This window comes from Castor canadensis, chromosome 15 (assembly GCF_047511655.1).
Source record: "Castor canadensis chromosome 15, mCasCan1.hap1v2, whole genome shotgun sequence".
In the NCBI taxonomy this organism is placed as follows: Eukaryota; Metazoa; Chordata; class Mammalia; order Rodentia; family Castoridae; genus Castor; species Castor canadensis.
This window is the reverse complement of record NC_133400.1, coordinates 72,373,006-72,386,620: the sequence shown is the minus strand read 5'-3', so window position 1 is coordinate 72,386,620 and position 13,615 is coordinate 72,373,006. Positions and strand designations below refer to the sequence as shown.

Sequence of the window (13,615 nt, the reverse complement as noted above, 5' to 3'; positions counted from 1 at the left end):
TTGAGCTTGGGTTACTTCACTTAACATGAAGTTCCCTAGTCCCATCCATTTTCCTGCAAATAACATAATTTCATTCTTCTTTATGCCTGAATAACACTCCATTGTTTTCTTAATCCATTCATTAGCTGTGGGGAATCCGGGCTTCTTCCAAATCTTGGCCATTGTAAATATGTTCATACATCATGATCAAATTAGTTTCATTCCAGTGGTGTAAGGATGGTACAACATTTAAAAATCAATTAGTGTAATACAACATATAAACAGAATCAAGGACAAAAACCATATCATCTTATCAATAGATGTAGAAAAAGCCTTTGACAAAATTCAACATCTTTTCATGATGTGAATAATAAAGCAATCTAGGTCGAAATGTGCTCTGATATGCCATTATCTCAGTTCTGGTTCTTCAATGTAGCCCCAGAAAAGTTCTTATTGTTTGAGGGGCAGTCTGCCTCACATGAAGAGTCTCTTCTGCTTGGGGGTAATCTCATCATGGGATATCTGTCTGCGTGGCACTACTGTTCCTAGAATCCAAGGTGAGTACAGGTTTAGGAGAATGACTAGAGACTTTCTGGTGCTTTTTTAGTGGTCTGGAACAGGGCTGTGTAAATGCGGACAATAAAATTCCTGAGTCAATCTTTGTGCCTTCAATGTAGAAGGGGATAGAATAGGTTAGGTATCACCAGTGTTTAGGCAGACACTCCTTGAATGATTAACATGCCTACATGCAGAGTTAAGCAGGAGTCTGACCCAAAGTAAAACAGCTAAATACAAAATGAGGCAGAAACGTCAGACTTTCATCCTGCTTTTAGATACCTGTGGGTCAAAGTGAGGAGTCACTTCAGAAAATGCAGTTTCTAGTACCTGTTTTGTAACTAATAAATTAAGTCATATATTAGATATATTAGTCTCAGATGCTGAGAGAATTGATGAACTGGAAGACTGACTCAAGAAAATCATACAGAGTGTAAAATATAGAAATGCAAGAAAACCTGACAGACTGTCACATGGAAAACTCAATAGAGGCATGAAGATGTAGCTACTGAGATTAGTAGATTGATTGAGTAGAATGAGGAAGAGGTAATAAGTGCAGAAATAATGCTCTAGAATTTTCCAGAATGGATGATACATTAAAAAAATTCTTAGGGCCAGGAAAACCAATTATATCTCATTTGCGTTAAAAGGAAATTCATAAAGACACAGATCATATAAAAACTATGTTTGTTTTATGTATGCATATATTTCCCAAATTTGAAAAAAATTCTAAATCAGAAATTCTGGCAATTCAAATAAGGCATACTCAACCTGAAGAAACAAATCAAACTAATTCATTAATGAACAAAGGGAAATAGGAATTTTCTGGTTCAATGTCAGAGATTGACATATTGGATTGATAGTTGGAGACCCAGTTGTATTCTATCTACATATTTATCTAAAATAAAAAATTAGGATGTAGGCTAAAGAATAAATATGAAGGGAGGAATGCCAGGCAAATACTAATGAAAAGAATTCTTAGATAACCATCTTAATGTCAGATAAAATAGTAACATGGCTAAAAACCATGTTGGTTATAAAGACATTCACTCTACAATAAGCCATATATCAAAAGTTAATGTGTATTATCATATTAATACATATGTATTCATATGTGTATCATATACTGTAATAAACCTATAAATGTTGAAAACATTCTCTCATAAAGCGAGTAAATTTTGACATATTGAATTTTCATTTTTATTTAGTTCAAACCATATTTAAATCTCTCTTAAAACAACTTCTTTGGACATTAGGGTATTTATAAGTGTATTTTATTTTAACTATTTGGGAATTTCATGATATTTTTCTGTTACTAATTGCTAATTTAATTCCTTTATAGTCACACAATGTATTTGTATGATATATATTCTAATTTCCTAAGGAAATATGGAGATGAAAGTGTGGTCTTTCCTAGTAAATATTCCATGAATACTTGAAGGTATGGTACCTGGTGCTATTGAGGGGTAGACTTACACACATGCTAAGTGGATCTATTTGATTTGTAGGGTTTTCATATCTTTCATAGCTTTAATGTTTTTTCTGTGTACTTATTATAATCAGTTCCTGAGCAAAAAGTGTTGAATTCTCCAAGGACAGTTGTGGATTTGTCTGTTTCTCCTTTTACTTCCATCAGTTTTTGCTTCATATATTTTGAAGCTTTGTTGTTAGTTGCATATATATTTAGAATTAATATGTATTCTTGGGTAATGTTTTCTTTTTTTTCCTTTGTCTTTATTTTAACCTATCTTTGTTTTTATTGGCAGGCTGAATTTCATTTATATTGTAATCTGTGTGGTTAGATAAAATATAGTAAGTCTTACTGTGAATTTGCTGTTTTTAATTCATGTTCTTAATTTTATTTCTCTTTGTGTTCTCTTTTAACCATTAGATATTATTTATAATTCCATTTTCTTTCCAGTCATGTCTTTATACTTATACCCATTAAAATATTTTACTGATTGTTAAATGGTTTACAATACGTATCTTATTTACTCACTCTGCTTTAAATTCTGTTATATTATTTCACATGTAGTGCAATTCCAAATCCTTCCTCTCATGATTTATGCTAATTTTGCACTATTTCCTTTTCTATGTATTTATCAGTACATTGTTGCCATTTTTTATTTGACTGTCACTTATTTTTAGAGCATTCAGAAATATAATTAATTTTATATTTCATTTATTCTACTTCAAACTTTGTGTGTGTGTGTGTGTGTGTGTGTGTGTATGACTTCTGTCTGGTTTATTCTTTCTTTCTGAATAACTCTTTTAACATCTCTTTTATTCTAAGCATATTGCCAAAATATTATATTTTGTTTATCTGAGAAAAATATTTGTATTTCCTTCATCCTTGAAGGATAATTCCCTAAATGTAAGTTATGGATTGAATTTTCTTCGTTCCAAACTTTAAAGATAGTGTTGCGTTGTTTTCTGATTTACAGTGCTTCTTATTAGAACTCTACTGTAATTTTTACCTTTGTTCAATTTTATGTAAAATTTATTTTTTGCCCGATGGATTTTCAGAGTTTTTCTTTGCTTTATATTGTTAACTGTTTGAATCTGATATGACTGTGTGTTTGGGTGTGTGTGTCTGTGTCTTCTTTCTTTTTTGTTTTAGTATGTATTGTACTTGGCTTATCTAAGCCTCTTGATCTGTGGTATGGTGTCATTCATTAACTTTAATTTTTTTCACAAATCTTGTGTCTCTGTCTTGAATCCCTACCTCCCCTCATCCTCTTTTATTAGTTTATAATTTGTATTTATATATCTCATGTTCACTGATTGTTTCTTTGGCTATATGAAGTCTACTGACTAGACTGTAAAAGGCATTCTTCATTTTTGTTACCTTGCTTTTTGTTGTAATATTTCCATTACATTCTTTCTTAAGGTTTCATCATTTTGTAGAAATTATGTATTTTTTCTTGCATGTTGTCTTCCTTTTCCATTAGTACCTTTAACATATTAATAATAGTGTTTCAGTAGTTTGAATAGTTCAGAATATTTGAATCTGGCTCTTCAGATCATTTAGTCACCAGATAGTAAGTGGGTTTTAAATTTTTTTGATGGTTCATATTTGTTGTTGTTGTTAAAACATGAGCATCTTGTACAGGACAGTAGTGCCTGAAGTAAATAGCTTTTTGCTTACAAATGATATTCCCTTACTTACACTGAACCATCACTGTGGTGTTTGAGTCAGTAAGGATAAGAACTTGTCTGGAATTGGTATTGTTGTTATCCTCATTGGCCAGAGGCTTCCATTTACTGTAGTTGTTAGCTTGTGTTAGGATGAGGATAGTTTGCCAGGAAGGTTTTTCCCTGGTGTCTACTCTATTTTCAGCTTTACGTCCTCCCTTTATGATGTGCCTTAGAATTTTTCTCCACATTCTTGCTCAGTCTCCCTGTCATATATCATTGTCACTTGATATTTATTGTACCATTGTAAGGACTGGAGCGACTTTAAAAAGTAGTAATTCTTATCAGACTTTATTCGACTTAATAAGGTCTTATTGAGACTTATTTTAGGCAGGTGCTGTGCTCCTGAGCACTCTTAGTACCTCCTACTCTCCTCCCCATTTTAAGTCTGAGACTGGCATGTCCTCCTATTCTTCCACCAGAAAGAATGTTTTTTTCCTTCTGTTTTCAGTAGTTACCTAAGTGAGACTATCTTTATTTTCCACCAATAGTGTAGGGCATTTTTTTGTTTTTTTATTGTTGTGCTGGGTGGGGGTACATTGTGACATTTACAAAAGTTCTTACAATATATCAAATATATTTTACTTGAATTCACCACCTCCACCATTCTCCTTCATTCCTTCCTCCCTTCATTCCTGGAATAGTTTCAACAGATATAATTCTTCCATGTGCATACATGTGTACACTGTATTTGCACCATATTCACCCTCCTTCACAATTTCCCCACCTCCTTCCCCCTCCCAATAATACTACCCCCATCAGGCAGGACCTCTTTCACTCTTCTGTTCTCTGATTTTGAATAAGAAAAGAACAAGAAAAAAAAATGACATTTTTGTTTAAGTTAGCTACACAGGAAGTTTCCTTGTGGCATTTCCATGTTTATATGTGTTATAGACTGATTTGGTTCATCTCCTCTATTTTTCTTCTTTTTACCTTAGTCCCTTTCTCATGGTGGTTTCAACTGGTTTAAAAATTCTATATTCATTCTTGTATAGAGAATGCATCAACCATATTCACCTTCTTAACTACTATCTTTTACCCTCCCCCTCGTGTATGTGATCTCCCTTAGTGTGACCTGTTTTCATACTATTGCTATATTTGTATTAGGTCTATGTTCCACATATGAGAGAAAACATGCAACTTTTGGCCTTCTGTACCTGGCTGACTTCACTTAAGATAATGTTCTCCAGTTCCATAAATTTGCCTGCAAATGACAAAATTTCATTCTTCTTTGTGGCTGAATAAAATTCAATTGTGTATAAATACCACATTTTCTTAATCCATTTGTCAGTAGTGAGGAATATTGCCTGTTTCCATAGCTTAGCTATTGTGAATAATACTACAATAAACACGAGTGTGCAAGTGCCTTAATCATAACCTGACTTGCATTCCTTTGGGTATATCCCCAGGAGTGAAATTCCTGATTCATATGGCAGTAATATTTTTAGTTTTTTGAGGAGCCTCCATATGTTTTCCATAGTGTTTGTACTAATTTATATTCCCACCATCAGTGTATGAGAGTTCCTTTATTCTCTACATCCTTGCCAACATTTATTGTTGTTTGTGTTCTTGATGGTAGCCATTCTAACAGGAGTGAGGTGGAATTTTAACATGGTTTTGATATCCATTTCCTTTATGGCCAGGGATGTTGAGTAGTTCTTCATGTGTTTTTTAGACATTTGGATTTCTTTCTTTGAAAAAGTTCTGTTCAGATCATTTGCCCGTCTCTTCATTGGGTCATTGCATTTTTGGGAGTTTATTTTTTTGAGCTCCCCATATAGTCTGGCTATCAATTCCTTGTCAGATGTACAGTTGGCAAGGATTTCCTCCCATTCTATATGGAGTCTCTTCAATTTAAAGATCATTTCTTTTAGTTGTGCAGAAGCTTTATAGTCCCATTTGTCAATCTTTCTTCTTAGCTACTGAGCCTTTTGAGTTCTATTGAGGAAGTCATTACCTATGCCTATTCTAGTGTATTCCTTGCTCTTTCTTGCACTAGCTTTAAAGTTTCAAGTCTTATATTAAGGTCCTTGATTGGCTTTGAGTTGTTACTTGCACAGGGTGAAAGACAGGGATCTGCATGCAGATAATCCAGTTTTCTCAGCAACATTTGTTGAAGAGACTGTCTTTCTCCACCATATGTTCTTGGCACCTTTGTCAAAAATCAGGTGGGCGTGTCTATATGGATTCATTTCTGGGTCTTCTATTCTCTTCCACTGGTCTTCATATCTGTTTTTGTGCCATACCATGCTGTTTTTATTGCTATGGCTTTTTAATATATTTTGAAGTAGGGTATTGTGATACCTCCAGCATTGCTCTTTTTGCTCAGCATTGCCTTGGCTATTTGTGGTCTTCTGTGCTTCCAAATGAACTTTAGTGTTGATTTTTCAATTTCTGTGATGAATGTCATTGGAATTTTGTTTAACATGTAGATTTTTTTCATAGATTTTAATACCTGTCTTGATATCTTTTGTCTGTGCCTGCACTGTGAAGGGTGCTATCTCATGACTTTCAATGTTTCAATTTTTTTTTAATGTGAACAAGGCAGGACTGTGTTGAAGAACCTTTAAGTGTTGTGAATCCTTATATATGTGGATTCCTAATATTTTTTAGTCTTGCTAGTCCATACTCAGTCTTTGAAAAATTGTTAAAAATATTTAGATAAATTCTTACTGGTATCTGGCCGTGTCTGTCTCATGTAAGCAAATGCTTGCATCTTATCTCTACTTATAAATGCATGTCTTTCCTCAGATCTTCTGTTAAAGTTTGTTTCCCTACTGATAGTCAACTCTCTAATGAATTCAAGAAAAGTTTTAGATTCTACCTGGCTGTGGTGGTTGACCTCTGTAACTGCAGAACTCTTTGGGTGATGTAAGCAGGAGGCAGAGTTTGACACCAGCCTGGACTACATGGTGTGACCTTATTTCAACAAAAACCCACCAAACACCAAACCTGCCGAAAAAGAAAAAACGTTGAGGATTTGCACAGAGTCCAGCATTTTCTGTTATTTTTATTATATTAAGTGTGGGAGCAATGTTCTCTACAACTTTCTACATTTCAACAGAAACTCCATATCCACTAGGATCTTTTATTGAAGTATGAAAGTATGAGATATATATGTGTGGAGTATATTCACAAATTACCAAATCTTCGGGCTTAGATTACCTGGAGTAGGACACCCATTGTAATGATTTTTTACATTCCTACATTAATGGTAAAATAATAGAAGCTAAAGCATATGCAGTGTGTGCTGTGTGCAACCCTGTGTCAGCATGTTTCACATTCAGTCCTCCAGTTTTCATGTTGCATTTTAGGACAAGGAGGCACTGCAGGGTTAAATCACGTGTGTAGGATAACATGCCTTCCAAATAGCAGATTTGGAATTTGAATTCAAGTATTTTTAGCCACCATGTATTATTGCTTCTCAGTATTATAAAGCATGATGAATGAGAGTGTCCCACTCTTTCATTTTATAATTGAAAAGTCTTAAGCAGATGAGTTAAATGACTTACATGGGGATAGCCACATAGTTTGTGGCTGATTCAATGTAGAAGTAAGATCTTCAGTTTCCCATCCTGTTTTTATTAAATAATAGCATTAGATCACAGATGGGAATATAGTTTCAGTGTTCCAAGCCTGGAGATTTCATTGTTAAACCATTTCTCATTCGGTCTAGGATTTATTTATAGGTTCAGTTTGAATGGTGGAAATGAGGGCAGTTTTCAGATTGCTGTTTAATTATATCACATCCATTTATCCAAGAACAGAACACATCCACAATTAAAATACCATTTTTTCTCAGGCGGGGAACAAATGAAATGCCCATAGTTGTGAATTTCCTACCAAAGGACTCTTTCCCAAAGGACATCTTGTGCTATTGGCTTTTTGAAAAAGATTCCAAATAATACATTTTTGATTTTCTCACATGATTGACTTCTGTTAGTACTGTCCTTTTACATATGCCATTTAGAATAATCTGGGAAAATTCTGCCTTCATTGTTAGAATTTAGAAGAAATTCATTGAGTAAATTAGTTAATGCTATGTATGATACAATGTTTAAAGACTACTAGTGCCTACAGACCTATCCAACAAAGCAAAAGACCACAATTCATATGATGATAAAACTGTAACATAATATATCATGCAAGGAAAAAAGAAAATGTGATTTCAAAACAAAAGGCAAGGAAAATAGAAAGTGTCTAAGGAAGGAATAGATTAATATTCACATAAAGTGATAATCAGAAAATGTAGCCTATTTTCCATGAGCAGTAGAGATATGCTTGATAACCAGATGGTAAATGACTGAAGCATGGGGTGTTCATATGTATCAGGCAGATGATTTCATGTAGTATCTTCTTTAATCCTAACCATTATCAATTAGTCCTAACCATTTTAAATCTAAATGCTAAGGATAATTTCTGTATATTTCAATTTTTCTATATAACTATATGTTACACTTGCTTTTGAAATGTTTAGTTAAGACTTGTTCCTAATTGAACCAAATGCACTATATTTTTTTGGTTGCAGAAGGGGCACCAAAGTACTATATATTAGAGAATAAAATTCTACTGTAATAAAAATTTAGCAGAACTATTTAAAAATTACCACTGAAAACAATTGGCATAATCAGAAAAAATATGAATATAATTTATAATTCCATTACCCTCATGCATGCAGCAGTATTTTTAACATAATTGCACTATACATTGACATGTTACAATTTTTTGTATTGTGAATTCCTTCTCCCCCATCTCATGAAACATTTGATTTAAATCAGCTTACAAAGTTATGAACAGAACTAGATAGCATTAAATAAAGGAAGAATTGTGGAGAAAGAGAAAAGGTAGGAAAACTAAGAAATGTGTGAGTTAATAAAAAAAAAATCATGTCATGATATCCTAAGTGTATCCCAAAAATTTATCTTTGAGCAGGTACACAGAGAGAGAAATGGGAACAGTTTTTGGTTTATAACATCAAGTAGATTAAAACAGACCACTTGTTTAAGAGAAGTAACAGGAGGATCCTAAATGGTGACTGGGACACAGACACAGACTGCATGAGCTCCATGAATCAGGGACCTTACTGAGATGCTGAAGACACCCTTGGTTGGGGGAGAGCACAAGGGAGAGCTGAAACTTCAGCACTCAACCCCTAGCCCATGGAAGGTTTCTCCATGCCATGATATACTGAAAGAACTGGCAGGCCACCACCCCTACACTGCCACCACCTGCCTGCCGAGCGGCCACCCACTTGCCAGCCCACTGGCTGCCAACTCCAAATGTGCTTGAGAGACCTTCAGCAGACCAAACAGAATATTTTCTTGCTGGACCCACACTTGGCAAAAAAAAAGAAGAAACAAAACTCTGAAACCCTGAACCCCCAGCCCATAAAAACCTTCTCCATAGCATGTTACACTGAGAAAACAGGAGGGCTCCAGTACTGGCAGACATCAGCTCCAACCTGCCTAGAGACACAGACAAACAGGCCTGGATGCTAAAGCAGTAACACCAGAACTATGAAAACTGAAATTCTACTGCTCCTGAATCGGGCATTTTTCTTTTCTTTTCTTTAAGTATTTGTTTGTCTTGTTTGCTGTTTGATTGTGCACCATCTCTCCCTGTTGATTTATTTGGTTCTCCTTTTCTTTTCTTTCCTTTTCTTTTGCTTTTTTCTCTTTCTTTCTTTCTTGGTTTTATTAGTTTTACTATTGTAAGTTAGCTAATACTAAATTACACATAGACCAGGGACAGAAATAGTATGAAGTGGAATGATGAAACAGTATGAAGATGAAAAAGGGATGGAAACCATTCTCCCCACAAAAATAAATTAGTACAAGATTCAGAGGGAAATAAAGAAAATGGATACCCAGATCCAGACTCCAACAAAGCAAAGATAAACTATACCAAGGAACCCAATGAAGCCCACAAGAACATTCTGAAAGAAGAAATCCTGCAAGTAATCAATGAGCACTTCATAGAAATGTTGCTAGACATGGTCAACAAAAACATACAGGAGGCACTCAAGAAATTCCAAGACAACAAAAATAAAGAATATGAGAAAACACAAAAACAAATAAATGAACTCATAGGAGCCCTAAATAAACACCAAAGTGAAACAGAGGACACCATAAATAGAGAGATAAATGAATTAAAGGTGAAAATTGACAATATTAAAGAGGAAGTGACCCATGATATGGAAAACCTCAGAAAGAAAAATGAAACAGAAATACAAAACAAAATGGAAGGCCACTCCAGCAGACTACAAAAAGCAGAAGACAGAATCTCAGAACTTGAAGATGAAATGAAAATTAAAGGAAAAACTATTAGTCAGACAACTCAAGACCTGTGAAAAGGAATATGCAAGGACTCACCAACTCCATCAAAAGACCAAACCTGAGAATCATGGACGTTGAAGAAGGAGAAGAGGTGCAAGCAAAAGGAATTTGAAATATATTCAACAAAATAATAACAGAAAATTTCCCGAATCTAGAGAAAACTATGCCCATACAGGTACAGGAAGCCTCCAGGACACCAGACTTCACCAAAATAGAACTACCCCATGACATATTATTAAAACAACAAGCACAGAGAATAGAGAAAGAATATTGAAGGCTGTAAGAGAGAAAAAACAAATAACATACAAAGGTAAACCCATCAAAATCACAGCAGACTTCTGAACAGAAACCTTAAAAGCAAGAAGAGTTTGGAGTGAGGTCTTCTGGGCACTGAATGAAAATAACTTCAACCCTAGGGTACTCTATCCAGCAAAATTAAAATTCAAAATAGATGAGGCATAAATGTCTTCCATGATAAGCAGAAACTAAAACAATATGTGACCACCAAGCCACCACTACAAAAGATTCTTCAAGGAATTCTGCACACAGAAAGTGAAAGCAAATAAAACCATGAAAGGACAGGCAGAACCAAACCACAAGAGAAGAAAAGGCAAGAAAGTAGAGAGTAACGTTGATTCAGCTGAACACAATCAAATCCTTAAACAACAAAGACAACTAAATGACAGGAATCACCACATACCTATCAATACTAACACTGAATGTTAATGGACTTAATTCCCCCATCAAAAGACACCGCTTGGCAAACTGGATTAAAAAGGGAGATCCAACAATCTGCTACATACAGGAGACCTATGTCATCAACATAAACAATCACTGGCTGAGGGTGAAAGGCTAGAAGAAGATTTACCAAGCCAGTGGCCCCAGAAAACAGGCAGCAGTAGCAATACTTATCTCGGACAAAGTAGACTTCAAACTTACATTGATCAAACGAGATAAAGAAGGACATTCCATACTAATAAAAGGGGAAATACACCCAAAGGAAATAACAATTATCAACCTAGATGCACCAGCATCAATGCATCCAATTTCATCAAACATACTCTGAAGGACCTAAAAACATATATAGTCTCCAACACAGTAGTAGTGGGAGACTTTAATACCAAACAAAAAATCAGTAAAGAGATTCTATAACTAAATTACATCATAGATCAAATGGACCTACCTGATGTCTACAGAATATTTCATCCAACTTCTGCACAATATATATTTTTCTCAGCAGCTCATAGAACCTTCTCCAAAATTGATCATATCTTTGGGCACAAAGCAAGCTTCAGCAAATATAAGAATATAGAAGTAATCCCATGCATTCTATCTGATCACAATGCATTAAAATTAGAACTCAATAACAAAAACAACAGTAAAAAACATGCAAACAATTGGAAGCTGAACAACACATTGCTCAATGATCCATGGGTCTTTGAGAAATAAAAGGAAATTAAAAGGTTTCTGTAAGTTAATGAAAATGAAAACATGACCCCCCAGAACCTATTGGACATAGCAAAAGCAGTCTGAAGAGGAAAGTTTATAGCCATGAGTGCATATATTAAAAGATCAGAAAGATCTCAAATCAATGACCTAATGCTATATCCCAAACTCCTAGAAAAACAAGAACAAGCAAATCCCATAACAAGCAGAAGGAGAGAAATAATAAAAAGAAGGACTGAGAACAATGAAATAGAAACAACAACAAAAAAACCATACAAAATCAATGAAACAAAAAACTGGTTCTTTGAAAAATAAATAAGATTGACAGACCCCTGCAAACCTAAAATGAGGAGAGAAAAAACCCAAATTGGAAAATCAGAAACATAAAAGGGGAGATAACAAGAAACACCACGGAAATCCAGGGAATCAGCAGAGACTACTTTGAGAACCTATATTTTAATAAATTTGAAAATCTTGAAGAAATGGGACAGATTTCTAGGTAATTATGACCATCCAAAACTGAACTAAGAGGATATTAATCACCTGAATAGATCTATAACACAAAATGAAATTGAAACAGCATTAGTCTCCCAAAAAAGAAAAGTCCAGGACCTGAAGGATTATCTGCTGAATTCTATCAGATGTTTAAAGAACTAATACTAACCCTCCTTAAACTGTTCCATGAAATAGAAAGGGAGGGAACACTGCCTAACTCATTTTATAAAGCCAACATTACTCTCATCCCAAAACAAGACAAAGACACCTCCAAAAAGGAGAACTATAGGCCAGTTTCCTTAATGAACATTGATGCAAAAATCCTCAGTAAAATAATGGTAAATTGAATCCAACACCACATCAAAAAGATCATCCACCATGACCAAGTCTGCTTTGTCCTAGGGATGCATGGATGGTCCAACATACACAATTCTATAAATGTAATACAGCACCTTAATAGAAGCAAAGACAAAAACCACTTGATCCTCTCAATAGATGCAGAAAAAGCCTTCGACATGATCCAATATCACTTCATGATAAAAGCAAATGGTATCTAAACTGAAGAGACCACCACAGAGTGGGAGAAAATACTTGCCAGCTAAACATCAGACAAAGGATTGATAACCAGAATATACAGAGAATTTAAGAAACTAAACTCTCCCAAAATCAATGAACAATAAAGAAATGGGCAACTGAACTAAACAGAACTTTCTCAAAAGAAGAAATTCAAATGGCTAAAAAACACATGAAAAAATGCTCACCATCTTTAGCCATAAAAGAAATGCAAATCAAAACCACACTAAGATTCCACCTCATCCCTGTTAAAATAGCCATCATCAAAAACACCACCAACTACAGGTGTTGGCGAGGATGTGGGGAGAAAGGAACCCTCTTACACTGCTGGTGGGAATGCAAGCTAGTGCCACCACTGTGAAAAAAAATTTGGAGGCTTCTTAAAAATATAAACATGGACCTGCCATATGATCTGGCAGTCTCACTCCTGGGGATATACCCAAAGGAATGTGACACAGATTACTCCAGAGGCACCTGCACACCCATGTTTATTGCAGCACTATTCACAATAGCCAAGTAATGGAAACAGCCAAGATGCCTCACTACTGACAAATGGAGCAAGAAAATGTGGTATTTACACACAATGGAATTTTACTCAGACATGAAGAAGAATGAAATCTTATCATTTGTAAGTGAATGGGTGGAACTGGAGAACATCATTCTGAGTGAGGTTAGCCAGGCTCAGAAGACCAAAAATCGTATGTTCTCCCTTATATGTGGACTTTAGATCTAGGGCAAATACAGCAGTGTTGTTGGACTTGGGTCACATGACAAGGGAGAGCACATAAGGGAGGTATGTGGATAGGTGGAAAACCCAAAACATGAAAGCATTTGATGTCCCCACTCCAGAGGAACTAATACAGAAACCTTAAAGCGACAGAGGCCAACACCAGAAGGGTATCAGGAACCAGTGTAAAGATCAGTTAGAGATGAATCAACTTGGGATGTAACACATTTGTATACAGAAGCAATGCTAGGAATTGCTCTGTATAGCTATCCTTAACTCTTCTAGCAAAAATGCTTTGTCTTTCTTATTA

The 13,615-nt window shown here is 35.0% G+C and overlaps 1 protein-coding gene across 2 annotated transcripts in view; it reads left to right on the top strand.

Annotated features, from left to right (window-relative positions):
- Positions 1-13,615, top strand: part of Gpr158 (G protein-coupled receptor 158) — a 452,732-nt gene that overhangs the window by 172,933 nt on the left and 266,184 nt on the right. The gene's annotated exons all lie outside the window — the stretch shown is intronic.